The sequence below is a fragment of the Antechinus flavipes genome, chromosome 5, assembly GCF_016432865.1.
Source record: "Antechinus flavipes isolate AdamAnt ecotype Samford, QLD, Australia chromosome 5, AdamAnt_v2, whole genome shotgun sequence".
NCBI classification, from domain to species: domain Eukaryota; kingdom Metazoa; phylum Chordata; class Mammalia; order Dasyuromorphia; family Dasyuridae; genus Antechinus; species Antechinus flavipes.
This window is the reverse complement of record NC_067402.1, coordinates 266,226,517-266,251,893: the sequence shown is the minus strand read 5'-3', so window position 1 is coordinate 266,251,893 and position 25,377 is coordinate 266,226,517. Positions and strand designations below refer to the sequence as shown.

At 35.3% G+C, this 25,377-nt stretch overlaps 1 long non-coding RNA gene across 1 annotated transcript; it reads left to right on the top strand.

Moving 5' to 3' along the window:
• The first annotated feature begins 21,848 nt into the window (after positions 1-21,848).
• On the top strand, positions 21,849-23,858 carry LOC127539455 (uncharacterized). Its single transcript, XR_007947926.1, has 2 exons — positions 21,849-22,088; positions 23,466-23,858. It is a non-coding gene; the product is annotated as an uncharacterized LOC127539455 (long non-coding RNA).
• The last annotated feature ends 1,519 nt before the right edge of the window (positions 23,859-25,377 follow it).

Sequence of the window (25,377 nt, the reverse complement as noted above, 5' to 3'; positions counted from 1 at the left end):
CAGGAAGACTTTTCCTCTCCTCATATATTCTGCCACTTATTCAACAGCTAGAGATCAATTCTGAGAGTTAAGAAGAGAAGGAAGCCATATAACTTAGACATAAATGTTGTATTTTGCTGAAGTATTGTTTTCTTTTCTAAGAAACTAGATATACCCAAATGTATGGGTACTAGGGTAAAAAGATGCCAGAGACCAGCAAAGATGAAAATATGAAAGATGGTGCTTTTTAAAAGCCAGTCTGAGGCAAGAAAATGAATATACAATGACAGCACCATTAGAAATGAAAAGAACAACCAACACCAAAAAATAGAAAATTAATATTATAAAAACTAAGAATGGCCCTGAAAAAGAAATATGAGGGGAAAAAAATCCCCTCACTCCTTCACACTGCAAGTAGTAATAGTCAATGGGTGTGGAACATTGTAAAAAAATTTTTTTCTTTGATATATTGATTGATTTTGCGGAGTTTTATGTCTTTTTCTTTAAACTTTTATCATGAGGGAAGAATTCTCCCTGGGAGGATGGAAGGGGGAAAACTACAGGAAGAATCTAAGCAACAACAAAAAAAGCAATGTTATAAATAAAAATCTATTTAAAAACTTAAAAAGGGAATGAACTTAGCATTTGTAAAAGTTACTAGGGTTTCAGTGCTGTAGACAAAAGTCTTTTGTTTTGTCACCACTCTAAAAATTGACATGCAGAGCAAGGCCTTCATAAGTCTTCTGCTGTCCCCAAGCAAGGAAGTCCTAGCAAGCCAATAGGAAGCTGGCATTGACAGTAGTATCCGCTGGTCAAGGCAATGGAACCCTGTGGCGGGTTCCAATCAATGTAGCAGAAAGAATAGTCATTCTGAATTAGATTTTTCCTTTCTTTTGAAAAAGGGATAACAGTCATTTAAATCAATGGGGCTTTTGGGTATCAGAAAAAGAGGAAGCTGTAAAATCTGAGAAAGCTTAAGGGTGGGGGTGGCTTGTGATATCTGTCTTCAAGTATTTGAAGTATTGTCAAGAAAAAGAACAATTCTACTTGTTCTACTTGGCTGCAAAAGACATAAAGAATAGTGGGTTTATGTTGCAATAGGATAGATTTGGGCTTCATTTAAATCATGTCAAGAAACATTTATTAAGCACCTGTTATATGGCAAGCAGTATGATTAATGCTTTGTATTATTGTTTAGCTATTTTTGGTCCTGTTCAACTCTTTGTGACCCTTTGGGAGGTTTTCATGGCAAAGATATTGGAGTGATTTGCTGTTTCCTTCTCTGGCTCATTTTATCGATGAGAAAACTGAGCTAAACAGGGTGAAGTGACTTGCCCAGGGTTACATAGCTAGGGATTGTCTGAAGCTGGATTTGAACTTAGTTCTTCCTGATTCCAGGCCCAATGCTCTATCCACTGAGTCATGTAATTGCCCCATATTAAGTGCTGGATTTAAGGAGAAAAAAATTCATCAAAAGTAGAGACGATCCCAAAGTAGAATGGTTTGCTTTAAGCATTTATTTAAACAGCATTTTTATTCAAAGTTTTGAGTATCAAATTCTAGCTCTTCCTCTCCTTTTCCCTTATTAAGAGAGTAAGCAATCAGATATAGATTATATGTATGCAATTATATAAAACATTTCTATATTAGTCATTTTTGTATGAGGACTTGAATAAAAGAATAAAAATGAAGCAAAGTGAAAATAGCATTCTTCAGTCTGTATTCAATCAAAATTAGTTCTTTCTTTGGAAGCTTTATCATTAGTCCTTTGGGGTTGTGTTGGATCATTGTGTGGCTGAAAATAGCTAAGTCATTCACAGTTCTTCATTAAATAATACTGTTACTGTGTACTATGTAATCTTGGTTCTGTTCACTTTATTATGTATTTGTTCATGTCAATCTTTCCAAGTTTTTCAGAAATCATCCTTTTTGTCATTTCTTACAGCACAATAATATTCCACTACAATCATATACCATAACTTGTTCAGTCATTTTCCAATTGATGGGTATCCCACCATAAAAAAGAAAAGCTGCTATAAATGTTTTTGAACGAATGGGTTCTTTTCCTTTTTTTGATATCTTTGGAATATAAACCTAACAATGGTTTATCTGGATTAAAGTGTATGTAAGTTTTATTCCCCCTTGAGCATAGTTCCAGATTGTTCTCTAGAATGGTTGAATCACTTCACAATTTATTGGTACTAATGTAACAACAGTACATTAGTGTTCCAGTTTTCCAACATCCAACATTTTTCTTTTATGTCACATTAGTCACTCTGATAGGTGTGGGATAGTACTTCAGAGATAGTTTAATTTGAATTTCTTTGGTCAATAATGATTTTGAGAAGTGATTTTCAAGACCATTCAAAGTGTAAACAGCAGGATCAAGATTCAAATCCATGTCCTCTAATATTGGAGACCCAGTAATTTCCATAGCAGGATATTGTTTTTAAATCCTATGCCTATATTTCTCCATTGTCACATAAAGAATGTGCACATTCTCTTTTCAGCCAGAGAAATGTTGGTCAAGGGTTCCCTCATATTTGAATGGAAGACCATATGTAAGGTCTCTGAAAGGTTATTAAGAGTGTCTTTTTTTCCCTCTTATTTTCATGAAACAATATCCACAAAAAGATCTTAACTCTCCAGGATTTCCTATCTTGAATTAATTAACATTCGATTTTACTAAGAATTCTAGGTATGTTTTCACAGGGCGGGTGTCTGTTAATCATTCTTTGTCCCTCATCTCCATATATCACATAATTACAATAAAAAGCATGAACATTCTAACAGCTTGATATCACTTAAATGAATTTACTTCTCCATGGACAGAGATTGGATTTGAGATTTCACTGGTATTAGAAACTGTTTAGGAAACTTCTTTTCCCAATGCAGGTCAGTACTTTCTCTCTAACCTAGAGTATTACAGATCTGTTCAGAGTACTGAGAGGTTAAGGAATTTGCTCAGAGTCACAATCAATAAATATAAGAAGCATCATTTGAACTCAGATCTTCCTAGATTAATTATTCATTATATGGATAGTCATGCTGTCTCTACAGTATCACAAGCACATAAATTTAAAGGGAGAAGAGGCCTGAGATCCCTCATTGTAGTTATGGAAACTGAGATCCAGAGAGATTAAGGGATTTATTTAAAAGAATTTATAAATGCCATTTCAAAAAACACTCCTTCTGTGGACCATCTCTAGGATCCTGGATCTAGAGCTGTAGGAGACTCTAGAGGCCATCTGGTTCAATCTCCTCATTTGACAGATAAAGAAACTGAGGATCAGAAAGCTGAAGCCCCTATAGGTAGTAAGTATAAAATGTTTAATTCGAATATAGGTCTTCTGGCCTAGAACTAATGTTTCGTCTTCCCACTGCACTATACTACCTTCTTTGGGAGCTCTGAAATGACTTTGAAAAATAGAGTTCTATGTTAGAAAGATATTTATTGGTGTTTGACTCCTATTTAGGACTCCTAATAATGATAAAATAGTAGAATGTTAGCTTCTTGATGGTAGGAACTATTCCTTTTTTGTCTTTGAAGTTCCAGCATCTAGTATAAAGATTTGCACATAGTACTTGCTTAATCAGTGAGATATTTAGATATTTATGAAGTACCTAGAACAATGGCTGACACACAATGGATGCTTTGTTATTGTTGTTCAGTCCCCCAATTCTTTATGGCCCCATTTAGGGTTTTCTTAGTAGTTTGCCATTTTCTTTTTCGGCTCATTTGACAGATGAGGAAAGGCAACAGGGTTAAGTGACTTGCCCAGGGTCACACAGCTAGTGAATGGCTGAGCCTGCATTTGAACTCAGGAAGATGGGCGTTCCTCATCTCAGACCCAGCATTCTATCCACTGGACCACCTAGCTGCTCTAGTAGGTTCTTACTTTTTTCCTTCCTCTTTCTCCCTTTGTTGTATTGAATTGATAAATGTGTGTATGGAGAGTGTCTGATAACTACCTGATTTTGGCCCCTTTTATATCATTTGAACCTCACAACAATCCTATAGTGTGGGTATTATAGGTTTTTTTCATTCCCATTTTATTGATAAAGATATTAAGTTTTCAGACTTCCCTAAGTTACAGGCCTGTGCTATCAAGACAGAATTCAACTTTAGATTTCTCTGGCTCAAAGTCCAGCATCCCATTCACTATAGCTCTTGAAGAGGAGTGAGCTTCCTTCCATGTTGTTCACTTTGGTTCTGGTCTATCAAAATCCCCCCTCCATTTTCCCATCCCCAAAGCAAGCTGCCAATATTTTACTGAGGGGAAAAAATCACATGAAGATACATAGAGGAAAAATAAACTCACTTTATCTTCCACAAATACTTTGAATAAAAGAATTTCCCCCCCAGGGGGTGGAGTGCTGGGAAGGATAGGGAGGTTATGTAGTTTATTTAAAACACATAGCCAAAAACAAGGTTATGTGTGCTTTTTAAATCTTTATTTCTTTAAAAAATATTTTTTTAACCATATAATCCTATTTCAGCACTTGTTCTGCTGTGGGAGGAGGGGGTGTAATATTCCCTTTGTTGCTAGAAATTCCCACTGGATCTCATCCTATTAATAGACTTACTGGATGAAGACTTGGGTAAATGGAAAAACCCCAGAATACGTCTTAGAAAAGGACCAAGCCAACTATACCCCTGCCTATACATCTGCATATGAGCTGGCAATCATTAACTGCTTGACTTAAATTTGAGCTCTGAACTCTGTGGCAAGAAATCATTGCTGGTTAAAACTTAACTGCTGGCAAAAACGTCCTTCATTTTCAAATGAATTTGAATTTGTTGAGCTAACCAATTATTAAAATGCCCGCTTTGAATGGCATGACAAGAGTTTGAACCATTGTTTCTATTGAGAAGCTAAAAATATAAAGAAAGATCCCAGGCCTGTGGGAAAAAAATGAGAGTGCTCTGTTGGGAACTAGAAAAACCCATGAGAGAGGACAACAGTGTAGAAAAAAAAAATCAGTCAGAATATTCCCAGAAGACAAAGTTTTTAATCTGTTCTCTTATGCCCCCATCTAGAATCTGTACAATAATTCATTGGACAAAATCTTGTAATTTGATGAGGTTTTTTTTGTTTGTTTGTTTCTTTTTTTTTGTGAAACAACAATAATGAAACAGCCTTTTTTTCTGAAAAATAACTTGGTTGGTAATGGTATATTTTTCCTTTTTTAAAGAAGTTATTTTTCAAAGAGAGCATCAAAGCTTTGTATTTCTTATATCATAACTTTCCCTGGTAACAAAGAAGAATAGTCAAAACCAATCAACATAGCAATAGTATTAGGCAGTCTTGGGTGCATAAAGATAAATTCTGAGTTGAGTTTCATGACCTGGGAAAGGCTCCCAAGGACCTAGTTGGAGCTTGAGTTGCATTTAATTTTCATTTGACTGATATACAAGATACATTTTCATTTGCTTGATTTTATTTTCTCTCAGGGTCTGATCTTGCTGAGAAGACAAAAGTTAGTAGGACACTGGTCTTATTTATATTGTAACTTACATTCCAGTAGTCTATCTCATTAGTATTTTGGCCAGTAAAAGATAGTCTCATACTGGAGGGAGGCATTTTCAGGGGGCATAGATTTAGATTTAACACTGGAAAATATCTTAGAGGCCATCTATCCCAGCTCTTTTATAGTTTAGAGATGAAGGAAACTAAACCAGAAAAATTAACCTATTAGTCCAAGTTCACAGAAATAGTAGGGTCAGAGCTTGGATTTGAACTTGGATATCTTTGTCCAAATCCATCATCTTTGTGCAAATAGTGTTCATATTTTCTTTTCTTTTCTTTTCTTTTTTCTTTTCTTTTTTTTTTTTTTTTTTTGATGATTGATCTGGTCTTCTCTTCTTTCTTCTCTCATCCTTTTCTTCTTTGAAGTGATTTTAATAATTATAGTTTATACATGTAAGTTTACAACTTTCCACCATGACAACCTTGTGAGAGTAGTTGTAAAAAGGTGATCATAGAATTGTGCTTCAGTGAGCCCCAAAGATCAGTCAGGACCATGGACAGGGATAGCTATAAATCATTCTGCATTCCTCCCACCTCCCATTGGGGTCCTTTGATTTTGAGGTTTACTCATTCAGTGGCCATACCTTTTCTTTCTAGGATGCTGTGCCAATCAAAAGCTTCTGCTAATGGATGATTACATTTGTAAGTTGTTATATTGGATTACATAAATGAGAAATAAAATACTGATAGATGTGCTTATCAACTCTCCTTTACTTTCTTGTAGGGTAAGGGCAGCTAGGTGGTGTAGTGGATAGAGCACAAGCCCTGAAGCCAGAAGGACCTGAGTTCAAATTTGATCTCAGACATTTAACATTTCCTAGCTGTGTGATCTTGGGCAAGTCACTTAACCCTAATTGCTTCAGCAAAACAACACACACATACACACATACACACACACACACACACACACACACACACACACACACACACACACCTTCTTGTAGGGTGAAACCTCACTTACTGACTTTGACTGCAATGTAAAACAACAAGAACAACAGAGAACTCTTTGGTTAATGCAAAATTCCTGACTTCCCACAGGCCCAGAAAAAGGTGGGTTGAATCATTCATGGTAACACTGACTTCTTTTAGCTCAAGCTCATAAGAATGACCTTGACCATCATGGACTGGATGTATTGACACATGTTCTATGCATTCTGGAGCTCAAAGTGCAGAAACTCAGCTTCCTGTTCCATCAAGTCTTTGAATGATTTGAAACAAAAAGAAATCTGTTTTGGCATCACATAAGAATCAGTTAGTGAAGAGAAGACACTCAAGAGTTTCTGGTCAGAACAGAAAATATTTGCTGATTTGCACTCACTCTGAGCCATCAGAACCCAAGGAATGATCTCAAGAGGCCTGGGCTCTATTATTGGCCATTCAATGAAAGCCAGAGTGATTTGGGTTTAAAGGCACAGTCTTTTGACTTAATGGATAGAGGAGGAAGTGAAATTTGAATTAAAATGTTTTTTTTTTCAAAATCTGTTTTTTTTTTTTTCAGAGCTATGTTTTCAGGAAATCAGAAATGTAAATTATGCAAGAGTTCATTGTCACAGTTTTTTGGGGAAAATGATTTAGGACTGACAATTTGGGGAAAAGTTTATAAATTTCTGGACATAGACCTATTACATAGGGAATATAGGTATAATTATCTTAGTTTTAAAAATGATGAAATGGAGTTTCAAAAAGTTTTCAAGGCAGGGGTGTGCTGGAATCAACAATTCAAGTCAACTAGGTCAAAACTATTGTTAAGTTTTCCATGTGAACATTTCTTACCTTGTAAATCAATGAGTTACAATTATGGGCTAGGATTATTGTTTGTTGATTGTCTAGGTTTATGAAAGTGACGCAGAAAATGTTAATGTAGATATATTTAAATGTATCCCATGAACATTTTTCCCCTGGAAATTTCATTGTTGTTGTTCAGTCATTTTCAGCTATGTCTGACTCTGTGACTCCATTTAGGGTTTTCTTGGTAAAGTGGCTTAATGTTTCCTTCTCCAGCTCATTTTACAAATGAGGAAACTGAGGCAAACAGGTTTAAGTGACTTGCCTGAAATCACATAGCTAGTGTGTCTGAAGCCAGATTTGAAGTCAGAAAGAGTAATGTCTTCCTGATTCCAGGCCCAATACTCTATCCACTGGGCCAGCTAGCTACCCTGAAAAGCCAGTGATTAAATATTTACTAGCATACTCTAGTCTCAAGATCATACAGATTTAAAGTCCCAAGATGACGGTTCTAAAGCTAGAAGAACCTTAGAGATCATTGGGTTCAACCTTTTATTGTAGGTAAAAAACTGTAGGCATAAGGAAATTTGCCCAAAGTCACATATAGCTAGTAAGTGTTTCACATAGGATTTGAACTTTCATTTTCCAGACTTTAAGTCCAATGTCAGAAGAAGGATTTGAACTTAGATCTCCTGACTTCAAATCCAGTGTTCTTTTTTGTACCTTACACTGAACACAAAGAAGTAATGAAAGAAAGGTAATAGGATAATATTTGAGACTAAGAGTATTATGATCAAAATGGACTTTATGGATCATATAGTCCATTCCTCTCATTTTCAGTATGATGAATAAAAATCTATTGACCTTGGAATGGAAAGAACTGTCTTTGAGTCCATAGTATAACTTGTCCAAACTGTATGATCAGTGGGATCATTTGTTTAATTTTCTTTATATCTAAAAATATATGGATATATATACACACATTCAATTTCTAAGAAATATTTTCTTTACCTTTATTTAGTCTTTTGCTGATTTCTTCTAAAAATGTGATGAAAGATGGGAGTATTGGTATACATACCACTAGGATATTTTTATGTGAAATCAGTGTCTTGCCTTAAGAAGAGGAGTTTTTCAGCTGAGTCCTAGGATCATAGATCTCAAGAGGTTCATGAACTTAGGAAAAAATGCCTCTTTATTTTCAGTAACTTCTAACTAAAATTTAGCATTTCTTTCAATTATTTGAAAACATGATTCTGAGAAAAGATTCATAGGCTTCACCAGATAACCACAGAGGTTCATGCCATAAAAGAGGTTGAGAAAATTCACTTGAATAGATGATTTTCAGAAATATGACACATTCAAAAGCAAGGATCATTTTTTTTTGAATTTAAAAAGCTTTTGCTTTAAAAAAAATTAAATAAATTTTGATTTTCAGCTTCAAGTTTTTCTTCTCCTTTCACTCCCTCCTCTACCCATTAAAAAGGAAGAAATATTATACTGATTGTTCATATGAAGTCATGCAAAACACATTTCCACATTAACTATGTTTTTCCCCACCCCCCAAAGTAAGGAAAATAGAGAAAGGAAATAAAAATATATTCAGTACACATTGAACCCATCAGTTCTTTATTTGGAGGTAGATAACTTTTTTCCTCATGGGTCTTTTGGAATTGACATGGATCATTGTATTGATCAGAATAGCTAAATCTTTTATAGTAGATAATCTTGACAGTATTACTGATACTATATACAATGTTCTCTTGATTCTGCTCACTTAACTTTGTATCATTTCATATGAGTCTTCAAAACCTTCCTACTCAAATTTTTTCATAACATAACAATAATAGTATTTCATCACAATCATATATCACAATTTGTTCAATTATTCTCCAATATATGGGCTTCCCTCCTATTTCCAAGTTATTTCTTTTTTTAAAAATAACTTTTTATCGATAGAACCCATGCCAGGGTAATTTTTTACAGCATTATCCCTTGCATTCACTTCTGTTCCGATTTTTTCCCTCCCTCCCTCCACCCTCTCCCCTAGATGGCAAGCAGTTCTTTACCTGTTGAATAGGTTACAGTATATCCTAGATACAATATATGTGTGCAGAACCGAACAGCTTTCTTGTTGCACAGGGAGAATTGAATTCAGAAGGTATAAATAACCTGGGAAGAAAAACAGAAATGCAAGCAGTTTATATTCATTTCTCAGTGTTCTTTCTTTGAGTGTAGCTACTTCTGTCCATCCTTGATCAATTGAAACTGAATTAGATCTCTTTATCGAAGAGATCCACTTCCATCAGAATACATCCTCAAACAGTATCGTTGTTGAGGTATATAATGATCTCCTGATTCTGCTCATTTCACTTAGCATCAGTTCATGTAAGTCTCACCAGTCCTCTCTGTATTCATCCTGCTGGTCATTCCTTACAGAACAATAATATTCCATAACATTCATATACCATAATTTACCCAGCCATTCTCCAATTGATGGGCATCCATTCATTTTCCAGTTTCTGGCCACTACAAACAGGGCTACCACAAACATTTTGGCACATACAGGTCCCTTTCCCTTCTTTAGTATCTCTTTGGGGTATAAGCCCAGTAGAAACACTGCTGGATCAAAGGGTATGCAGAGTTTGATAACTTTTTGAGCATAGTTTCAAATTGCTCTCCAGAATGGCTGGATGTGTTCACAATTCCACCAACAATGTATCAGTGTCCCTGTATTCCCACATCCCCTCCAACATTCCACATTATCTTTCCCTGTCACTCTAGCCAATCTGACAGGTGTGTAGTGGTATCTCAGAGTTCCCAAGTTATTTCTAAGCTTCTAAAGCTTGAATTAGATTCAATTTCTTCCAGTCAATACTCTAAAGCCCCCGGTTTTCCTTAGATTTTTTTCTTCTCTAAAGAACAATTTACTTAAAACAAAAAGCACAGTCATTTTAAGAGCAACAGAGATTACACACATACACATACACACACACAGGGTATATATAGTATAATACTTTGAAGCATACCCCAATTCATAGAGCAGTTTAGTTTGAGAAAAACTAAACTAATTTCAAGAACTTTGGCTCAATATGAATCTATACTCTAAAATCATAACTTAAAAATCCCTACCATTTGTGCTTTGAATGTGTAGTCATCAAAGCTATTAGTTCAAAGCAAAGACATTTCATTAAATCGTACAGTGAGAAAAGTAGCAACAAATTTTTATTATCCTAATAAACCTATTTTGGTACATTCTACTGCAAATACATGCAAAATTATGGAGAGTGAACATATATAGAAAACAAGTGCAACTTTTTAATGTTTAACCACCAGCTCTCTAGAAAAAAACTGTACCCAAGACATACTTTTAAGCTTAATCTGCACTATTAACATTTTATCCATTTTTTTAAAAGTCTAGATAATAAATAAAACAATAAATCAAGCCCTGATCTATATCATTTGCTGATTACCATGGTATAAATTATTATACTGAAAATTTAGCAATTGGTGATCTGGAGCTGACTCCAGCAGAGTCCTGAACAAGTGTAAAGGAATACATATAGGGAACTAATATAATCAAGACATATATGTAGAGAAACATATAGGAAACATATGTTAGGGCAAATATTGAGGGTGCACATATAGAGAGAGTATGTATCTAGAGAAAATGCATGGAGGAGTAATTCATGTCTTGGAAGCTATATATAAACAACAATGCTTTTTATTGATGTTATTGTGTTTCTTCTATCAGACCCTCTCCTTATTGATCTTGTAGTTTCTTCCTAGGGCTTCTCTGATGGATATTCATCCACTTGTTTTCCAGCCTGACTCATTGTCCTGTCCACCACGTAAATTTCTCCTACTAAATACTCTTTGTTTCTCTTCCCCCCTCCCACCACCAATTTAATTCTACTTCCAACTCATTGTCAATTTGTGGGATCTGTCTAAAATATAAAAATTGATAAACAAAAACATCTGAACCATTTCTGCCACTGAGCATAAATAGAATGAAAGTCTAGGATCTCCAATAGTTCAATTTATTAGGGAGAATAAGGAAAAGTTGAGATCGGATTGAATCTGGATTTTGAGTACTGCTAAGAAAGCAGCTGCAGCTCTAAAGAAGCAAAAGTAAAGGTCACTCAAATGATAATAGAGAGGAAGATGATGAGTATGAATAGGCCAGGAAATATTAATTTAGGAGAAGCAGTGAAAGTATATCATAAGAGAGATATATTGCTGTTAAAAAAAAATGAGCCATTCACATAATGACAGTAAGGGATAATGAATGGATAGCTTGTATATAACTCTGATAACTATACCATACAAGGACATATAGAAGAAAGCCCCACAAGATTTGTTGGGTTATTGAGAGGTCATGGAAATTGGAGGTAAAGGAGACTAGATGGTCTCTGCTCATATTGATGAAATCATAGATATAACCAAATGGTGTCTTAATCTTCATTATATTTACTGAAGAGTTAATGGATTATTTATGAAAACTGAGCCCAAGGGAGTTTCATCATATTCTTTCTACCATTAAGCATTTATAGTCGCAATCATTGGGTGCATTGTATTTCCCAGAAGCAGAAATGACCTCCTACATAGTTCTTTAATGTGAAAACTGGTTTTTGGACCACATTTCAGTTTTTTATATATTGAAAAATAAGCATTTATGTTTAGAATATTATTGACAGGGCTCCATAAGTATCAGAATATCATCTAATATTTCTGAATACTTTTTAAAGATGATCAATTTAGAGATGAAATTTTATTTTTTTCTCCTGCTCTTCACATTAACCTACCCCTAAGTTTTAAATCTGTGGTGTTCCAAATCAATGATACTTCGAAATACCTTAAAAAGAAATATCACAAAGAGAACCATAGTGAAAAATGTTCTGAATTGATTCTATCCTCCTTTCTAAGAACTGGCTTCCTCAAGTGCCGCTTCTGAGGAAAAAAAAAAAAAAAAAAACAGGTCTTAAAAATATTTTTTTTTGCTTCCTTGTATCTAGATGTTTTTCTGGTTCTTTGCTGGCTAAGATAGATGGAAACATAAAATCAAGGAAACTCTCTGAATTGTTAAAGTTGAGGATCTCTGTATTAGTAGTAGATACTGACTTTCATATGTAATATTCCATCTCCTGCTGGTGTATTTTTCACAGGCTGTTCCCCATGGTACAATAAAAAGTCTGCTGGATTTAACAGGATATTGGTTTAAAGACCAACTTTATCATTTGCTTCCTGTGTGACCCTGGGCCTTATTTTTCATATATGCAAAATGGCTCTTAAGAGCTCTTTTAGCTCTGATTCTATGGTCTTATGATCCTATATTCTTATGATTTATCACTCCTGAGAACCAACACTTTTCCATTGGAACTGATGTCACTGAACTTGACTTAAGATGCTTTTCTGGGCTATCCAGTAAATGTTAGGCTCCTGTGACACAGAGATACAATCCAAGGCTGTGTCTCATAGGCCAAATGAAGCCTGAATTTAAGCTCACTTTGGAACAGATGGTATTAAAATCGGGGTACTACTCATTCTCCTGGAATGGAGGTCAGCTATTTTATACCCAGTGAATAAGTCAAACCCATCACAGAACGTGAGGAAACATCCAATTTGCCCATTTCATCCAATAGTATATTTTAATCCAATAGATCATATCCTTTTGATGCTGTTGAAAGAATGATTCAAACTATTTTTGCCCTGCTTGATCCAGATATCATTCATTAACTATACAAGTGCTTTGGTCAAATGCCTGAATGAACAGGTGTAAGACTATTAGCTGACCAAATATAAACTTACATAGTTCATATGCTTAACATGCTCAGGCATTTATTTAGAAAGCATATTTATTGCTGAAGGCACTGCTTTGTCAGCTGTCGTGATATATGTGTCTATTGAAAATATTTATGAAAACTGCAAAGGTTTAAGCTAATTTATAGGGGAAAGAGGAGGTGATTAGAAAAATCATTTAAAGTATCTCCATTCTTCTTGGTAGGCTGTTGTAGTAAATCCTCTGTGATTTCATATAAACTATAATACTCCTACTTCTTTCACCCCCATGCCTTGGAATCTTTAGATTCTTTCAAAACTTAGCTCAGGTGCTATCCCCTGTATGAGATCCCTCCTGATCCCTCACTCCATCCTCAATCATAAGATCATAGACCAAGAACTGGAAATTGCCTCAGGGATCATTTAGCCTAATCTACTCATTTTACATAAGGAAACTGAGGTCCAAGGAGGTCATTGAAATAGATCTAGATATGAAAGAGCCTCCAGAGATTATCTGACACCATATCCTCATTTTAATATAACTAATCTCCTTGCTTTTCCATATGAATAAATGTCTTTGCTAAAGAACTGAGTTTATTGCCTGATTAAGAGAAAACACACCAATGGGGGCTCATGACCAGGCATTTAGTATGATAGTCACCCACAGAGTTATCCCTAGCACTCTGAGAATTGTAGCCATTATTCCTCTGGGGCCCTAACCATTTAGTCATAGTGTGAGTTAGGTATCTGAGCCCCAAGAAGGTATAAGATATAGATGAGAAAACTAAAGCCCTAGGAAATTAAATGACCCACTCAAGGCTGCATGGTTAATAAAGTTCAGAGATGAGAATTAAACCAAGATCCTCTGATTCCAGAGTCAATTCTCTCTCTCTCTCTCTCTCTCTCTCTCTCTCTCTCTCTGTCTCTGTCTCTGTCTCTCTCTTTATCTCTTTCTCTCTCTCTCTCTCTGTCTCTGTCTGTCCTGTCTCTCTCTTTTTCTCTCTGTCTCTCCCCCTCTCTTTGTGTGTATATATATATATATATATGTATATATTTATATTTATACATACATATGTATTTAAAGTTCACAGATGCCATGTTAAGAACCCCTATATCTAAAGGACAATTTGTTAAAAAGCAATGCAAGGTAAATCATGTAATAAAATTAGGAGCCTGGTTTAAATATCTCCTGGCTAGAGTGTTGGGACTTTGAGAGAAGATTTTTAAAAAATTATTTCTTTCTCTACTTAGTAATACTTTATTTTTTCTAATTACATGTAAAGATGGTTTTCAACATTCACTTTTATAAGATTTGGAGTTCCAAAATGTTTTTCTCCCACCATCCCTCTCATCCCTCCTCCCAAAGATGGCAAGCAATCTGATAAGACTTATACATGTACATTTATATTAAACATATTTATACATTAGTCAGATTGTGAAAGGAGAATCAGAATAAAGGGGGAAAAACAAAAGAAAAGGAAAAAAAAGGTATGCTTCAATCTGCATTTATATTCCATAGTTTTCTCTTTTCCAGAATCAATTCTCTTGACACTATAGCATGCTGCCTCCTTGTTAGTACACAACCTGCCATTATTCAATCATCTCGATTTATGCTTTATTTTCCCAAAAGAAAGTTAACTCATCTCTATTCATGTCAAATTGTTTCAAAAAATATAAACGTACATATGGAGATTGTTTTTTACTTTGTTTTTATATCCCAAGTTTCTAACAGAGTGCCTTGCACACAGCAGGCACTAAATAAATGGTTGTGGTTTGAAGTGAATTGATTTCAACTGAATACTGATTGAAATGTTTCTCTCCAGTTGTCTGAAATGCAAGAATTCTATCTTACAGTATTGCCCTCTCAGCAAAGTTTTAAATAGCACATCTATTCATCTTCTTGACAGTACTAATTTCACATATATACTTGGTTGGCTTTTGCTGTTGTTACCTCATGGTAAATTGAATTACAGGGAAGGCACTATTTGGCTCCAGAGAAATCAGTAGTTCTTTTAAAAAATGTCTTTAATTTGTAGCAATTTCATTTCATTTGGGGTGTTTGAGATGTCTTCCCCTCAGTTACCTTGTTATATATTATTATCTGACTTCAAAGAGTGGCTAGGGAAAGAATACCTTTTTAGTTTACTTTTTCTAAGTAATCTTTGCTTAACAAGGGTATGTTTTCATTTTCCTATTTGATTTCTCTTTTCAAAACCTTCCTCTAACACTCAATATATCTTGTAGGCTTCTCTCTTTCCATCTTAAAACAGACAATGCTTTTGTAAAGCAAGTAGCCTTTGAGGGGGACTATCACCTACAGAGAGAATTCAAGCAATGAAAAGAAGAATAAATCAGATCTGACAGGGAAGAAGTCTAATGCTTAATCGCTAGGTGACTGGTGTTCAGTGTAGGGGCCATTCAGATACTCAGCATTCCTGAGAGTCACTGTATACTAATCATTGCTTCACTGCAGGCATTTCAGTAGGATTTATTGCAGTAGACAAGCCATGTGATCTTATCACAAAGTATTAAATTAGTGTCTGGGCAGCCATGTTGCTGCATAATGTATGAGGTTTCTTTATGGTTTTCTGCTCCTGCATAATGGGTCACTTTGAGGAAAGTTAGCTGCTTTTCTCAGTTTTTCCATCCATAAAATGGAAAGCTATTATTTCTTATAAAAGACTTTAAGATGGTCACATAAAAGCAAGCTAGAGAAGATGCTGATCCTATAAGAATGCTATAGGATTTCTATAAAAAATTTATATATAAATATATACATATAAATTTTTATAGAAATCCTATATATATGATTTATGTATAAATTTTTTATATTTTGTATTTTATATATATAAATAATCTGGAGATACCAACCAGAAAATGTCTAATTAGAAAGGGAAGTGGGACAGTCATAAAACAGAACCAGCATGGGATAGCTTGAGCTCTGTCCTTTTGTCTGTAAAATGCTAAAAGGCTTCCAACCTTTAATTCCAGTTTAATATCATACACTGTATGGAGGCTTTGCCCAACAGTATTAGAAGGTATGATTAGATTTTGATTTGTCTCAGAAGACTCTGTATCTTTGCACTGGTGGTACTCCATACCTGGAGTGCCTTCTCTTCTACCTCCTGGCTTCCCTCAAGACTTACCTCAAATCCCATCTTCTGTAGGAAGCCTTTTTCTATTCTTCTACCACAGAGATTATCTTCCATTGACACTATATTGATTATGTATGTAGTTGGTTAAAAGTTGTTTCCTCCATTATAAAGGGAGCTCCTTCAGGGAGGGGACCATCTTTTTGTTTATACATATCCCTAGTATTGAGCATGGTACCTAGAATATAATAGATACCTAATAAATGCTTGTTGATAGGTTGACTGATCTCTATCAATAAGATCACAAATTCATTAAACATAATTCTATCCATAAATATCCTTGAGATCATTAAATAAGAGACAAAAGGCAGAAATATATAAAATTGTAAGTCAAAAAACCACTTTAACTGATTCTATTCCCTGTGCAAGGTCATAATCACTCCATTTCATTTCATATTCCTTGAATTGACTGAAATAGTTGTCTGTTTTTGACATCTCATAGAAAAATCATATTTTAATGTGATAATTCTATAATCCTATAATATAATATTAATATTGTACATCTAGTAATGAAAGGAAACAGGAAAACCAGACCTCTCAGTACAGGTTATTTAAGTTTATAGGACATATGCTGAGAGGAAAATATTACCTCATCTTTGCTGTGGTCATGTGAGGTTGAAAAAAAACCTGAAAGACAAGCTTAGACTATTTCACGATTACATCAGATAATTGTATACGCCCTGACAAAATGGCCCTGCTTATTCTAAGTTTTGAATGGCAGCCAATGACCTCATGAAGAAAGAAAAATTAGCAGATTCCAAAATCAGGAACTTGTTTATACCCTACTTGATTTGACAAGGCCATTCGTGCTTAGAAGTGGTGATGACACCTTTGACTTTCTATTGTTTTTTAGTCATGTTTGATTCTTTGTGATGCCATTTGAAGTTTTCTTGGCAAAATTCTGGAATGGTTTGCCATTTCCTTCTCTAGCCCAGGAAACTGAGGCAAACAGGATTAAGTGACTTGTCCCAGAATCATGCATTTAGTAAGTACCTGGGATTGGATTCAAGAAGATCAATCTTTTTGACTCCAGGCCCACTATCCACTACACCACCTTGAAGCTCTGTATTTCTCTAGTAAACTTTATACATTTTGAGCTATATAATCAGCAGGGACCCAAATTCAGTGAACATTGTATGGTACTGATTAATGCCTACAATGTATTAGCATATATATTTAATATTTTTATTATATATTATATACATTTTATAAAATATGTAATAACATATATAAATATAAAATAATATATGTTTATATATAAATGCTAATATATTGTATATATTTTATTTAGTATACATTGTAGATATATATATATCTCATTATAATCTAAAGCATCTAGAGGGTGCAATGGGTGGAATGTTGGATTGAAGTCTTAAAGATCTGAGTTCAAATCTCATCTTCATCCTCATTCATTAACCTCCCAGACCTGTTTCCTCATTTGAAAAAGGAGAGAATTGGTCTAAAGGACCTCAAAGGTTGTTTCCTGCTCAGAAGCCAGAATTCCCTACTTTATAAATAAGGAAACATGTAGAAAATTTATAATCCTTTCCCACATCGCAGAGTAAGTAGGAGAATCAATGGATTTGAATACATTTTGGGTCTCCAGGGCACCTAGAATTGGGCTTGTCAAATAAGCTGGAGAAGGAAATGGCAAACTACTCCAGGATCTCTTCTGAGAAAATTCCAAAGTGGATCACAAAAAGTCAGACATGACGGAAATAAGTATAAATATATTATTTCCAATATAACAGGAATCTTACTTAAGCTGAAGAATGTTTCTTTCACAGGAGAACTTTTCCAAGCCCAAATGCTAGGTCTTGAACAAAGGCTTATGGCCCCTTCACTTGCCATGGTTGTATGTAGCTGACAAAAGCTCACACCTGAGACCTGGTCCTATACTCATTATATGAGGCCTTATTTGGAGATAGGAGGCAACACTAAATGGTACCCTCCCTGGATCTCAATTTCTCCCTCTGGAAAACAAGGCTTCAGAAATGGAAGGAGTCTTAGGGGATGCCTTGTCTAACCTCTTCATTTTAGTAAATAACTTGACTAAAGTCCCACAGGTTATAAGAATGGGAGGCAGGAATCTTTCTGTTTCCAAGTCCAGCATCATTTTTCGTAGTGGTGGGACTAGAAAGCTCCTGAGGTCCCTTCTATCTCCTTATCTGTGCTCCTACAACCTAACCTAGTAAAAAAGAAAGAGCAGAAAGGGAAGACAAGAATAGTAGAAGCAGAGATAGTTCAGGAGCCTCCCAGGTCAAGAAACTGCTGAAGATAATGGAAGAGTTGCCAGAAGATACAACTGGATGAGCATGTTTCACGGGTACCATATTGAGCCTTGCAATAATCTTGTTCCATTCTGCCCCGGGGCAAAGCCGAAGATGCAACAAAGGAGATGTGAGCATCTGGTGTGGGGTCCTTCCGTGACACATCATGCCTGGGCTGGGATAGGAGGATGTCTTCAGGTTTCTGATGCATTTCCTCTAGGATTCTTAGAACCAGTGGGGGCAGTTCGCCAAGTGAGAGATGACTCTTAATCCTCCCTGACTTCATGATCCCAGCCCAGTTTTAAAAAGAAGAAATAAAAAGCTTTGGCTTTGAAATGATGAGGATAATAATCCTTATGGCAGAATAGAATCTGCTTCCCTCATCAACAGCTATGTCAAGCTGGGTGGGGCCTTCAATACCTGCATGAGGCACAATCTTTGCCTAGCATTATTCCAGAAGAAGAATTAACCCTTTCAGCCCAGGTGGGGCCTGAATCCAATGACATTAATCAATTAACCAACAAGCATATTGCTTGTTCATGTATATTTGTTTGAGGCAATGAGGTGGTGCTATAGTGTACTAGTGGTCAGCTGGTCAGTAAGACATCTTTCTGACTTCAAATCCAGCTTCAGATACTTATTAGCTGTGTGATTTAACCTTTTTGCCTCAATTTCCTCTGTAAAATGAGCTGGAGAAGGAAATGAAGATCCACTCTATTATTTTGGGCAAGACAACCACAAATGGGGTCATGAAGAGTCAGACACAACTAAAAAATGACTGAAGGGCATATATTTTTTGGCATTAGACTACAAGCTCTTTGAGAACGGGGCTATCATCAGTTGGAGAATGGATGAACAAGTTATGGTATATGAATACTATGAAATATTATTGTTCTATAAGAAATGATTAGCAGGATGATTTCAGAGAGACTTACAGGAATTGATGTTAAGTGAAATGAGCAGAACCAGGAGGAGATCATTGTACACAGCAACAGCAATATTATACAACCATCAGTCCTGATGGATGTCTCTCATCAACAATAAGATGATTCAGGCCAGTTCCAATGGTCTTGCGATGAAGAGCCATCTGCACCTAGAGAGAGGACAGTGGGAACTGAATGTGAACCACAACATAGTATTTTCACTTTTTTTTTGTTATTTGCTTACATTTTGTTTCCTTTCTCATCTTTTTCCCTTTTTGATCTGATTTTTCTTGTGCAGCGTATTTGTGGAACTATGTATAGAGGAATTGCACATGTTTAGCAGATATTGGATCACTTGCCTACTGGGGGAGGGAAAAAATTGGAATATAGGGTTTTGTAGGAGTGAATGTTGAAAATTATCCATGCACATATTTTAAAAATAAAAAGCTATAGCTAAAAAAGAGAGAACAGAGTTTATTTTTAAATCTCTCTTTTTTTTTCACTCTAGCATTTAGCACAGTGTTTGGCACATAGTAGGTACTTAAAAAGTACTTATTAATTGATTTAAGTACCTACATGTATTGGATCCTGCTATTTATTTGTTGTTGTTTTCCTTTATTCCCAAAGAAAACCATGACCTCAAGAAGGTGATATCATGATGTGCAAGTTAATTGGATTGAATGAGGAAAGCTAAGAATGCAAAAATAAAGGCAAAATAATTTATAGTCTTAAGAAGTTTGCATTCTACTATGGAAAAAAAATAGATGTACCTAGAAGTAAACACAATCATTTTTAAAAACCAGCCAGTGGTTTTAATGGTGTAAGAAACTCCTTCTACCAAACCAAATTATCATTTGTTTTTTGGAGAAGAAACCATCAAACTTCATTACATGAATGCAGAAATTTCATGAATCTTTAGAAATAATATTTTGATGCAGGAAATATACTAGAAGCAGGTATCTATAAATGAAATTTCCCTGAAAATTAGTATTTTAGAGAGGTGTCTGGAGCACTGAAGACTGCGGTGATTTTTCCAGAGAGATAATGGCAGTATGAATCAGACATAGCAATTGAAGCCAAGTTTTCCTGTCTCTGAGGCCAGTTGTCCATTCACTACATTGTGGTGCCCTTGTATACATGGCAGGCATTTTGGTGTTGCATAATTGCTCAGAATTCCAGATCCCTTTGGACTCAAATAGAAATCTTTACTCAGATCAAGTATGAGAAAGCTTGGAGGGGAGATCCACATAGCCTAGAACTTTGGCTTAACAGCAGTGAGAGAGAGTAGAAGACTTGGAAGGATGTTATTTGGGTTTTATCTTTGGGTCTGACTTCAGAGTGTGGTAACTATCTTCATGGCAGGTCAGGATCAAGGATGGGCATCTTAATGGCTCATCCTGATTCCTTATTTCTAACTATGCATCATCCTTTTCTCGGTGACATTTTACTCCACCCTCTTTCTCATTTCCATTTCCCAAACCTGTTAATTCTATCTCTGAAATCTCTTCCTAATCAACCCCCTCCTTTCTATCCTATTACTATTATCCTAAATCAATCAGGACCTTATTACCTTTCTCTGGGAACATCACCATAACCTCCTACCTGTCCTTCCAGTCATTTGTTCTCTGAATCATCCCATATATGGCTTTCAGATTAACATGTCTAAGGCACACCTTTGATTACCTAGTAGCATAGAAAGTAGGTATCTTTATATGATGGAAAGAGAATTGGTTTTGGATTCAGGAGGATTTTGAGTCCAACTCCTACCTCTGAAGTATGCTACATGAGTGATACTGAGCAAGATTACTAAATCTCCCTGAGGATCAATTTTCTTATCTGTAACATGAGGCAGTGGATTGGACTATATGATCTCCAAGATTGCTTCCATCTTGACATCTATGATTCTAGAATTCTTTCACATATGACATCTAAGAAATAGAATAATTATGACATTGAATCTGAGCTAGAATTTTACCTCACACACTTAGGTGAATAAACTTTGTGAGCTTAATCTTTCATCTGTAAAATGGGACTAATAATGGCATGATCTTCACAACAACATTGTAAAGTGTTATTTAAATTATATATATATAATATAATATTATATTATACATATAATTATATTTAATTATATTATATATAATAAAATTGTGTATAATTATATATTATGAAATTATGTATGATAATTTTAATTTCAATAACAAAAATTAGTTATTATTATTATTTTATACCATCTCCCATATCTATACCTTTGCAAAAATTAATGGAATGCTCTTCTTCTCATTCTACCTTTTAGAATCAACCTATTCAAAACTCAACTCCAGGACCATCTTAGAAAGGTTTTCCTAATTCTTCCAAATGTTGGTAACTTCACACCCCGCTCAAATGACTTAGGATGGATTTTATATTTACTTATCTGTAAGCAAATTGCTTTCTCTCAATAAAACATAAACTCTTTAAGGTCAGAGATTTTTTTTTTGGGGGGGGGGGGGAGGGTGTATTCCTAATGCCTATCTCAGTGCTTACCTAAGAGTTGTTACTTCTTTGTTTTCTAAGAGGACCAATGACATCATGATTGAATTGGATTTAAGTGAAACAGTGTTGCACAAAATTGTCAGCCTTACTCCCTCTTCCTGAGTCATCGAAGTGATAGGACAAAAGTCAAGATGACTGGCGATGGCCCAGAATGCAGTGGATGACTTTAACATTTCTGATGCCTGATCAAGCCCTATAGTGAGTTACTGTTGATTGAATCTCTGTCTTTTCCTCCCCCCTTAAAAAAAAATCCACACTGGATGTGGTCTTTATTTATCTATTTCTGTGTTTGAGTCTGTTCTCTCCCTGCCCCTGTCCCGCCCTCCCTCCCTCTCTCTCCCTCCTCCTTCCCTCCCTTTCTTTTCCTTCCCTCTCTCTTTCTCCTTCCCTCATTCCCTTCTTCCCTCCCCCATTCTCTGTGTGTGTATCTCTCTCTCCCTCTCTCTCTGTCTCTCTGTTTCTTTCTGTCTCTCTGTCTTTTTCTCTTTCTCTCCCTCCCTCCCTCTCTGTCTCTGTGTTTCTGTCTCTTTTTTGTCTCTTCCTGTCTCTCTGTCTGTTTCATCTCCCATAACACTTTGTACCTATCTCATAGTATTGTGCTTTGTAGCATTTATATATTTGTGTACTCTTCTTATCTCCTTGATCTAGACTGAGGTCAGAGATGGTGCATTATTCATCTCTGACATCTCTCCTCCACCTAGCTCCCCCTCAGATCCTAACTCTTGCTCAATAAATATTTCTTTGAATGAATCAATAAATCGACCTGGAATGTTGCAAGGAATAATGAAAAGAGAGTGAGATTTGGAGTCAGAAGACTAGATGTCAGATTCCAGAGTTTACTAGCAACCTGTGTAACCTTGATCAAGTCCCTTAATCCCTCTGAGACTCAATGTCCTCATCTGTAAAATCAAGATATTTGGACTCTTCTTATATCCCTCTGATGCTTTAAATTTATGCAACTACATCACACAGTAAAAAGAGAATTGGATTTAGAGTCAGAAATTGAATTTGGACAAGTCATTCAGGAAAAAAGCAAGATGCCTGTTTTCCTTACCAGTAAAAGTAAACACACTGTGAACTGTGATTCTAAAGAGTTCTCTCTATCTGAAAGCTCAAACAATCCTTCTCCTTGAAGCTGAAAACAGTTTATCACAGTTTTGACCCTAAATGCCAACAATTTCAACCTGCTTTCTGAGTCTCTATGTGAAAGTAGAGTTCTGGATACATTTTCAGTATACACATACATATATACATCCATGGATGTATATATACATGGATGTATATGTGTGTGTGTGTGTGTGTGTGTGTGTGTGTGTAGTCATACTTCCTCCTTCTAATTTATATCCTAACCTGGACTCAAAAGAATTTTTGGAGGCAGCTAGATGGCATAGTGGATAGAGTACCAGTCCTAGAATGAGGAGAATCCAAATTCAAATCCAGCCTAAGACAATTATCACTTACTAGCTATTTGACTCTGGGCAAGTCACTTAACCCCAATTGCCTTGCCAAAAAAAAAATTATTTTTTTAATATCAACTTTATTTCTAAATATATCTCTTTTCACTTTCCTTTTCAGAGAACCATCAGTTGGTAAAAAAAAAAAAAAAAAAAGAAAAGAAAACTGGGAAGAGAAAAAAATCAAATTCTATCACACTAAGCAGCACGTTAAGTTAATCTGACAGGAGGACAGAGATATTCTCCATCCATACTTTCGCAAAAAAGGAAGGGAGGTGAATTTTTTTTATTGTCTCTCCTTTGGGGAGAAGTTTGATTATTATAATCCCATCTAATTCTCGGTTTTGAATTTTTTTGTTGTTGTTCTTTTCATTCACATGATTGAAATTATTGTGTATCTTGTTTTCTTGGTTCTTCATTTTGCATCAGATCATATGTCTTCTCATGCTATTCTGTATTCATAAATCATAACTACTCTATAGTAATCTTTCCATTAAAATCATAATGATGATGATGATGATAATCAACATTTATGTAAGACTTAAAGGTTTACAGAGTGCTTCACAAACATCTCATTTTATCCTCAAAACAACCCTGGACGTAGGAGCTGTCATTATCCTCATTTTACAGGTAAGAAAATTGAGGCAGAGCTCCAGAGTCACACAATTATTAAATGTATTCAGGTTGGATTTGAACTCAGATATTGGAATCCTGAAGTCTTCCTTACTCCAAGTCTAGCATTCTGTCTTCTGAAATACAATTTGTTTATCTGTAGACAGTTAACAATTTCATTTTCAGTTTTTTACCTTAAAAAAATGCTGCTATAAATATTTTGGCACATATGGAACTCTAGTTTTTGTTTATGACCTCTTTGGGATATATAGTCCTAGAAGTATAATATCTAGGTCAAAGGAAATGGGCATTTTGGTAACTTTTCTTAACATAATTACAAATCATATTCCTAAAGGTTTGCACCAGTTGACAATGACTTAAACCTCATTCAATCCACAATTCCAATTTAGCTAAAACTCCCTAAACCAAAGCTCCAATTCAAATCTAAATCTCAACTTGAACTTGAATCCATAACCTTACCTTCAGAAAGTATAACTTATCTTTCTCTATATATCACCCAGCATAGTGCAATTATTTGAACATAATCCCAGAAATTAAATGATCCAGTGCTAAAGTTGGAAATAGAAAATCCTGAGTTCAGCTGTTTCCTCATGTACTTCCTAATAAGGCAACTGAGCAAGTTACTTAACTTTTCTCATTCTCAGTTTCTTCATCTATAAAATGGGGGTAATAACAGAATTTACCTCATAGGATGACTATGAAGATAAAATAAAATGTGTATTGTACTTTGCAAAGCTTTAAGTGTTATAGAAATGCTAGATATTATTAATATATTTGCTGAATGGCATGAAAAGAAGAAATAGAAAGATTATCTTAGTAATCTGCCTTACCCAGTCCTTCTTAATTTAGTAGGCTTATCCATATAAGGTATCTTTTGTAAGAATACCAAATAGAAACTGAGAAATCAGTTCATTGACATGCCCAAGGCAAGGAGAATGAGTGACTCCTATAATACAGAGTCCCTACATGTTATTGCTGCCCAAGATTTTCATCACTATGCTACTAATTTTCAAGACTCATTTAGTATGAACGATGCTATGGCACAAACCCAATGACTTCATTTGTTTCAGTTTGACAAAATGTGTTCCCAGTGCTCAATCCCTCCCACTTCTGTTGCTGAGTGTTCTGTTTTCTCTGAGACTTTGGGATAGGTACATCGGACCATTCTATGTTCCAGTTATCCTTTCAATAGAAATATAATGGAGATAATGATTGGACAAATGGAATGATTTGAAATCAGCCAAGGAAAGGGACTGAAGAAGGCTGAAATGATATTTTTATTATTTGAGCAGCGAGGTGGAAAAGTGGATAGAGGGCTTACCTTGGAGTCAGAGAGATTTCTGCTTGTGAGTTCAAATCTGGTCTCAAACACATGTTAACTGTGTGACCCTGGGCAAGTC